Source organism: Ursus arctos, unplaced genomic scaffold (genome assembly GCF_023065955.2).
Source record: "Ursus arctos isolate Adak ecotype North America unplaced genomic scaffold, UrsArc2.0 scaffold_15, whole genome shotgun sequence".
NCBI classification, from domain to species: domain Eukaryota; kingdom Metazoa; phylum Chordata; class Mammalia; order Carnivora; family Ursidae; genus Ursus; species Ursus arctos.
The window spans coordinates 14,247,826-14,255,968 of NW_026622819.1; the positions used below are offsets into that span (position 1 = coordinate 14,247,826).

The 8,143-nt window shown below is 39.2% G+C and overlaps 1 non-coding gene across 1 annotated transcript; it reads right to left on the reverse strand.

Moving 5' to 3' along the window:
* Positions 1–440: 440 nt before the first annotated feature.
* LOC113260980 (small nucleolar RNA SNORA62/SNORA6 family) lies at positions 441–592 on the reverse strand. The gene has a single exon (XR_003318201.2). It is a non-coding gene; the product is annotated as a small nucleolar RNA SNORA62/SNORA6 family (small nucleolar RNA).
* Between the last annotated feature and the right edge of the window lie 7,551 nt (positions 593–8,143).

Genomic DNA, 8,143 nt, shown 5'->3' on the forward strand with positions numbered 1-8,143 from the left:
CCTTCCTCACTGTCTCTCTAAAGTAGGAGTATGGGATTTAATTTACAGAGATGTTGTGTATAATAAATAAGATTATGTATATAAGAGAATTCAAACTGTGCCTTGTGCTAAATAAATAATTTCCCTGGCTCTCTATTCCATATGTATACATCAGTCGGGATGTTGTTTCCTCCTCAAAATCCTCCCTAGACCAACACACCCTCCTGAGGCAGAAGTTACACATTATTCTTTCTGTACTCATGTAGAAACACACATGAATTTCTACCAGAATATTAAGCATATTATATTTATCTATTTATTCATCCATACATGTTTATCTTTATTATAAGATTTTATATAATATTTATTTTCTACCTGTATTTAAATTCTCCCGGAAGGTACTCTTCGTTCCCAAGATGATTTTTGTTGTTTGTTTTTTGGTTTTTTTCTTTGTTTGTTTTACTTGTAGCAAGAATTACTGTCAAACTCCACTCACTGGGATAGAACCCCTGCAGTGTTAGTGAAGACTTGCCCCTCACGCAGCACACTATCCACACCTGTGAGCTCCTCGGCTAGCCAGGGACCTCAACTCCAGCCTCTAACAATGTGCAGCCTGGGATGGCTTTAAGTCTCTTTCCTGTTTCAAAGATGGATATTATGATAGATTTTTTTTTCTCCTAAGAAAGTACTGTGAAATCTATAAGTGTGTGATGTGCAATAAGCATTTCTCTATAAGATATATCAAATTGTACATCAATGTAGAATTCCCTGTGTTCAAATTATAGGAAGACTAGATATCATCAAGTCATTCATCACAATATTTATTGACTCCGTCCTAGATTCTGAGATAAAATTACAATTCTAGTATATAAGAATGCACATTGATCAAATAAACATGTGTGTGGAAGACAAATCCCACAGAGAAAAGCTATGTGATATTATGATAGCATGAAAAGGGGGACTTGGCCTAATTAAAACAGTCTAAGATTGCTTTGGAAGGAAGCGAGGATTGGACTCAGTTTGAAACATTAATAGTACATTGTGAGATGAAATAGAAGAAAAGAGACTTCCAGGCAGATGTAATAGTTGGTGCAAAATTCTTCAGTGGGGAAGTAGGTGACTAATGCAGGTGATGCTGATATCTGATACTGAGGTGGGATGTGCCGATGTCTTTTATTACCATTTTTTTCAGAGTGTAGGGAAGAGTTTCAGAGGCTTTAACTTAGCATTTTCTAATGAGAAACTCTTGCTCTATAGATCCCAAACCAGCATGGGAATGCTGATAACTTCCTAGTGAGTCCATCCCAGCAAATCACTGACAGGGAGAGATATGATCACTGGTGTATCCATGATCCCAGTAGACTATGCTGACTGGACTAGTATCAGGACTTCATTACTTGTCCTCCATATACCCCCACTCTAATAGGGGATTCATGGTGAGGCTCTGGATCCCAGAGAATCAGTATCAACTTTACCGTTTGTTTAATTGTCCTTAAAATATCTGGATATTATCTTTCCCTCTCTGGATTAATACTCAAGTAAGTCACCATAGGTCCCTTGGGGGAAAGACTGGGGCATTATATATACACTCGCTCTGATGTTGCAGCATCCTCTGCCTGGGAACAATGACACCCCTTCAGAAAACGGGTTTTAGGGTTAAAAATTGGTCCAGGACTGGCAATTGGGCAAAGGGTCATAACTTTTTACTAGTGCAACTGTCGTCAGACTTCTGATCATCTTTTCAAACCCATTGCTATTGGGATGCTCATTTCTATACCGTATCTTCTACCATCAGACCTGCCCGTAGACAAGAACCATCAATGAGCTTTCCAGTAGTGTTGGTGTTCCTACCACTAGTGCATCCTGGTTGCTTTGGCCAATAATATCCTACGTCCCATTCAGGGACTATAGTCACCAAGTGGGCTTCTTGGCCTTCTACAGAATAAAAACTCCATCATAACCAATTCTTTAAATCTTTGACCCTTTCTTCTATTGTTCTTGCCAGGGCTGTAGATCTTATCCTGTAAGCGTATTTCCAATCTGATGAACAATTCCTTGTCCAAACTCATTTTCCCTTTTTTACCCAGCACCCTTAGGATCCAGTCCATATACACTCACTAGTCTCCTGTTGGCACATGTTACTTAGGTCCTGTAACTCCTTCTGCACATAGTCCCCTTTTTTCCCCTAGAAAGTTCTAGAGCTTCTCTAGCCCTGGTATGTTATGACCACACAAAGAAACATGGGTACAAATATTGAGGGGACTCTTGTTTTACTGCAAGGCAAGGTCATCTGCATCACCTTCAGGAAAGAGGACACTCACCATCCCTCAATAGGATGGGTTTGGGAGATACACAATGTTTAAAGACATCAATCCAGATGTCATCATCCCCTGAATCGGGATGCCGTTTTTTGTATCATAGTCCTGGACGCAACATAGCACACTTGCCTAATTTGAGAATAGCTTCTTATTTGGAGCTCTTATGATTAAGCTCTATGCCGTCTCTAGCTTTCTTTACCTTTCACCTTCAGAGAATGAGACCTTCTTCATATTCTGAAAAGGTGGCCCTTTGATTTTTGCACGTGCTTTTATTAAATCATAATTAATTACCCTGAACAAGAACCATCCAATTCCATTATGTTATAATTATTACTTTTTCAACTATATTTTTTATTACATCCACTAGTGTATTTTGTTCTATAGGCATCCAATCCCAGTTCACCACTAATGAAAGTTGAACAACTGTACTTCCATCTGGCAGGGACTTTCATGGCCAAGTACTGCCAGTGATGAGGTCCTCATGGCCCGGTGGGTAGTGGTGATGCCGAGCCATCCAACTCCAACATCACACTGTAGCTTCTACTTTCTTGAACCCATCCTGGTACAATCTGAGGCAGGGCAGGTTCTCGAACGCATAGAGTGGAGTGCAGTATCCTCAGCTTCAACAATTCTTGAGGGAAGGAAGCAAACAGGGTATGGCAGGAGGAGAATCAGAGCTTCAGTGACATCCCATGAATGCCGGGAGATCACGCAGGGAGCTCTGAAGCTGAGCTCACTCATTGGAGTTCTCTGGCAATTGGAAGAAGGGGCAGGGTTTACGGCCTCACATCGGCAGTTACTACACGTGGGCTTCCCCGCGGAGGGAGGCACTAACTTGGGCATGGCAACCCTCTTCAGCAGAGGGCACACCCTGGAGAAGATTCCTGAGGACACCCTGTAGCAGCATTCCCAGGACTGAATAATAAGGCCCTCGGTCCTGAAGAGGAATCTGTAAGAAGCAGCTAAGAGTCCACTACAATCAAATTCGGACATATCATAAAAGGATAATGGAAACAGATAAGAAATTTAACCCGTACCAGTGTAGTAGAATCAATTATATTAATTGTATTTGGATCAACATTTTTCACTAGATTAAAATTGAAGAGTAGCTAGATATATACATTTTTCTCATATATAGTTCTCATAGTGCTATATTCAACAAATCATTTTATTGATTTCATAGTGAATCAAGTTACATTGTATTATATGTGTATATATAATGAAAAATATACAAAATATTATATAATTAAAAACACTATAATACAAATAATTATATAATACAAAACAGAGTGTGTGTGTGTGTGTGTGTGTGTGTGTGTGTGAATTGAACCCACCTCTCGCAGTAAATATTTTGCTACTCAAATTTGGCAAAACACAGAAACAATAAATTGAGGATTTTATAGGTCTTATTATGGCCTGATATTATTCCATACTGAAAAAATACCAAAAACTTAATTAGGCAATTAGAGAAAAAAAGAAGTATAGTCTTTTAAAATGTCTTGTCAAAATAAAAGGAAAACTGTGGCGCCTGGGTGGCTCAGTCATTAAGCATCTGCCTTCAGCCCAGGGCGTGATCCCAGGGTCCTGGGATCGAGCCCCGCATGGGGCTCCCTACCCTGCTGGGAGCCTGCTTTTGCCTCTCCCACTCCCCCTGCTTGTGTTCCCTCTCTCCCTGGCTGTCTCTCTCTGTCAAATAAATAAATAAAATCTTTAAAGAAAAAATAAATTAAAAAATGAAAGGGAAACTGAACAACACATGTTTGTTGTTGTTGTTAAGATTTCTGCAACGGGAGTAAACTAAGTTTTTCTGCCTCTATTAAGATATTGCTTTCTTACAATCCAATGTGTATGAAATATTCTGATAGTATAAAGACAAAAAGAAGAATTTTAATTAAGTTGTTAAACTGAATGTGTTGCTTTGGTTCATAGGAAACTGAAAAAGGGACTTGGATCTTAATATTCTATCATATTTACACCTTGACCTTCACAGAGAATAAAGGTGAAATGTGGTTCACATTCTTTCATCGAAATCGAAAAAGAAAATATGCCTCTGCTCTCTAGACGAACATGGAATTCAATAAAATAGAAAGCAGAAGTCAAGCAGAACTGGGACCTAGCGTTTCATTACACTAACCAACACAAGGTGAAATTCTGCTCAAGGATCAAAGGTAGGAGAGGTGCGTGGCTGTTGCCTGAGCAGTTAGCTGCCCAGGGCATCGAGGGCTGCTGGAGACTGACATTTCTCCCATGATTAGACAGATGTCCCCAATTTTATTTTTGGAAATGTGAAAAGCATTCTTTATATATGCATTTCTTCTTTACATGTCTCCTTCTATTACAGAAATATGGCTAGGTAAGTTTTGGAATGGTGATGGTTCGGTTATTCTCTGACGACAGAATAGATGTTGTTTCAATAAATCCCGTTATCTAAACTCCCAAACCCACTGGCAGCCGTGGCAGAGACGAACATGACAAAGAGATGGAGTGGGAGCATGTAGACCGATGGAAGCTTGAGCACAGATAAAACCGCAAACGGAATATCCTGTCGAATTTAGCAACGGTTCATCGCTTCTGCTTGTATATTGTTTATGCGAAACTGGAGCTAAATAAACCAATTCATGACCTGATTTATCTGCCAAATGGATTGAACACTTACTCTCTGCCTCAAAGGCTTGTCATTTCAGTTTAGCTTTGCAGATGGTCCATCCATTTCCCCGAAACAGAGCCACTATATAGCAGCTTGCCAGCGTTTCCTGTTATTTAAAGTTCACCCTTAAAGGACACGTAGCCGTGTTCCACTTTCTCAGCCAGGGCTCCGTGGCGGCAACCTGACACTGCTTGGTCTTTCGGGTCGTTCTAGCGGAGTCGGGTGCCCAGGGACCAACCATTTCTCTGAAGTTACTACTGGGAAAATTATAGCGTTAAAGAAATCAACTTCTATTTTTGAGAAATGACTTTATCCCACAAACCTGGAGAATCTTTGTGAATATGTTCGACAGTGAGTACGGGATGAGAGTTTGTTGGCATTTTTCTAAAATAGTTTATGTGATCAAATGCCACATGGAAGAAGCAGTTTTGCTTCATTCGGATGCTTCTCACTGGAATATTTTTATTATAAACAGAATTCTATGACTTAAAACATAAACAAGTGAGGCGTATATCCATTGATGTCAAACACTTGAAAGAGTATCTGGGGCTTTGGTGAGGTTTTATTGTATGTAGAAAAAGAATATACTTTGCACAAGGCAGACTAAGATTGCTTTTGTAAATAGACAACGACAAGGATACGGTATCAGAGAACTTCCACCTGTGACATGGTCTCACTTTCAAAACCTCCAACTCTGGAAATTTTAAAAGTCAAAATTTTATTCCTATATTAAAATGAAGGCAATATTTCATACTGAAATTTTTGTAATCAATTATTTAGTTCTACAGTTTTTATTGAGAGTAACTTGATATTAAGACTATGAAAAAACTAATTAAATGGAGATGCTTACCATCAGGGGGCTAGGTTGTGCAAGGGAGTTTAGGTGACACGGAGAATGAAAATGAATATTGAAAGGATAGTCTCAGGCAACAAAATCAAACCTCATGATTCAACCTTGACCAGCCCTTGTCAAAGGTGTAAGACGATGGGTATTATTACTATTGTACCAAGTTTATTTTCTTAGACAAAACATGGTTCTGAGGTCTATGAACTTTATTTATTTTTTAAAGATTTTATTTATTTATTTGACATCGAGAGAGAGCACAAGCCGTGGGAGCAGCAGGCAGAGGGAGAGAGAGAAGCAGACTCCCCGCTGAGCAGGGATCCTGATGCAGAACTCGATCCCAAGACCCTGGGATCATGACCTGAGCCGAAGGCAGACACTTAACTGAACGAGCCACCCTGGCACCCACGTCTATGAACTTTAATTAGAGAAATGATATAAGAAATGCCTATGGATGTCATTGAAGGGGGAAAAAAAAACAAAAAATAGGAAAGTGAGGAAAACCTTATAAGGAAATACATATGACATGTAGAATAGCTCTGCGTGCAATTTACTCATGGGTAATGCACAGCACCTATTGGTGTACCCCTCAGAAAGCTCATTGCATGGACCCCATATTAAATGTTCTGCATGTGGGTTAGGTTATGTCTCAGGACTTCTGCATGCTTTGTGTATTTAGCTTGCATAGCAAAAGTGAAATTTGTAATATTCTCTGTTATTTATTTTATCCCACAGTAATGAAATTGATTTGGAGGCAGCCAGTTTACCTATTAACTCCAAATCATTAACTTTATGTATCTTTCTCTCACTGTAATAACTTAATTTTCTTAAGCTGACACAGACAAACAGAAGGCAAACTGAAACCTATTCTAAAACAAAATGAATGCATCTGTAGGCAGTCTGTGATATTTTTATTGGTTTTTCATACATCAATGTGTCAAGAGATCATATAGAGACATAAATTACTCTGTTAGCCACGAGATTAAAATAATTCTAAACAGGCAGCAGAAAATCATCATCTATCGCTTTATCTGCTTGATTTCTGCCTTGTTGATTTAACGTTCCAAAATAAAGTTATCTGTATGAAATGTCAAATTAGTTTGCAGCTTTTCTATTTTTATGAAGACAAAGTAAAATCCATTCTTTGCATGGTGCTATCAGGAGTCATTGCCAGGGGCTCTTCATGCTTTGACTTTACAAAGGCTCCTTAAGGAGTTTGCTGTGTGGCTCCTGAGGGGTCAGACTCTCTAGCCTCCACAGCCCCGACTGAGGCTCTTCACACAGCCCAGAAGTTTACTTGGTTTCATCAGTTATGGACTGGGGACGCTGAGGATTAAAACTTATTGGTCAACCTGTGACCTACTACTAGTTTGAACTGTGTGGGTTTACTGCATACTTTGATGTTTACCTTTTATAAGAAATCTCCATTTCATGAGAGGCAACATGCTGTAGACTATCAAGTAATAAATTGGTTGCTTCCGGTGCGGAAGTTAAGGACACTTCCACATTTAAGACGGCCTTTGGCTTACAAACACCATTCAGTGTTTCCTCTGGGAGCACATATGGTCTTTTGCTCTGCCCTTCCCAAAATTGGTGTATTTGGAATTTTTGCATTTACAGAGCAGAAGAAAAAATAAAAAGTAATATTAATATTAATTAATAAAAATTAGTAATATTAATTCCCAAATTGTGGTACTTCCATGCACTGGAATATTCAGCCATAAAAAAGAATGACTAGGGGTATATTCAACATTACAGATAAATCTCAAATAATTTATGCTAAGTGAAAGAAGTCTTAAGGTATATGTACTGTACAATGCCATTTACGTGAGAAAGATAAAATTATAGAGGTAGAAATAAGATAATTGTTTTCTAGGAGCTGGGGCTGGGGCTAGGGGAATGACCTCAAAGAAGCACCGAGAACCCTTTTATGGTGACGAAAATGTTCTGTATCCTGGTGCCAGAAGTGGTTATATGACTGCATATACTTGTTAAAACTTGTCAAACTGCATACTGAAAGCGGGGTGAGGAATTGACTGTATTTAAGTTGCAACTTCATACACTGGACTTAATAAAGGAACCGCGTAAATATTTATAGCTTTTATTCTGAGCAAAATTGTAATGCACCTCCAATGTAATTAGACTGAACTTTATTTAAAAGAAAGTAAGAATAATAATATATATCAGTTACACAAGAATAGCTTTTAGGGATGCCAGGGTGGCTCTGTCTGTTAAGCGTCTACCTTTGGCTCAGGTCATGATCCCAGCGTCCTGGGATCGAGTCCCGCATCGGGCTCTGCTCAGCAGGGAGCCTGCTTCTCCCTCTGCCTGCCCCCTGCTTGTGCTCTCTTGCTC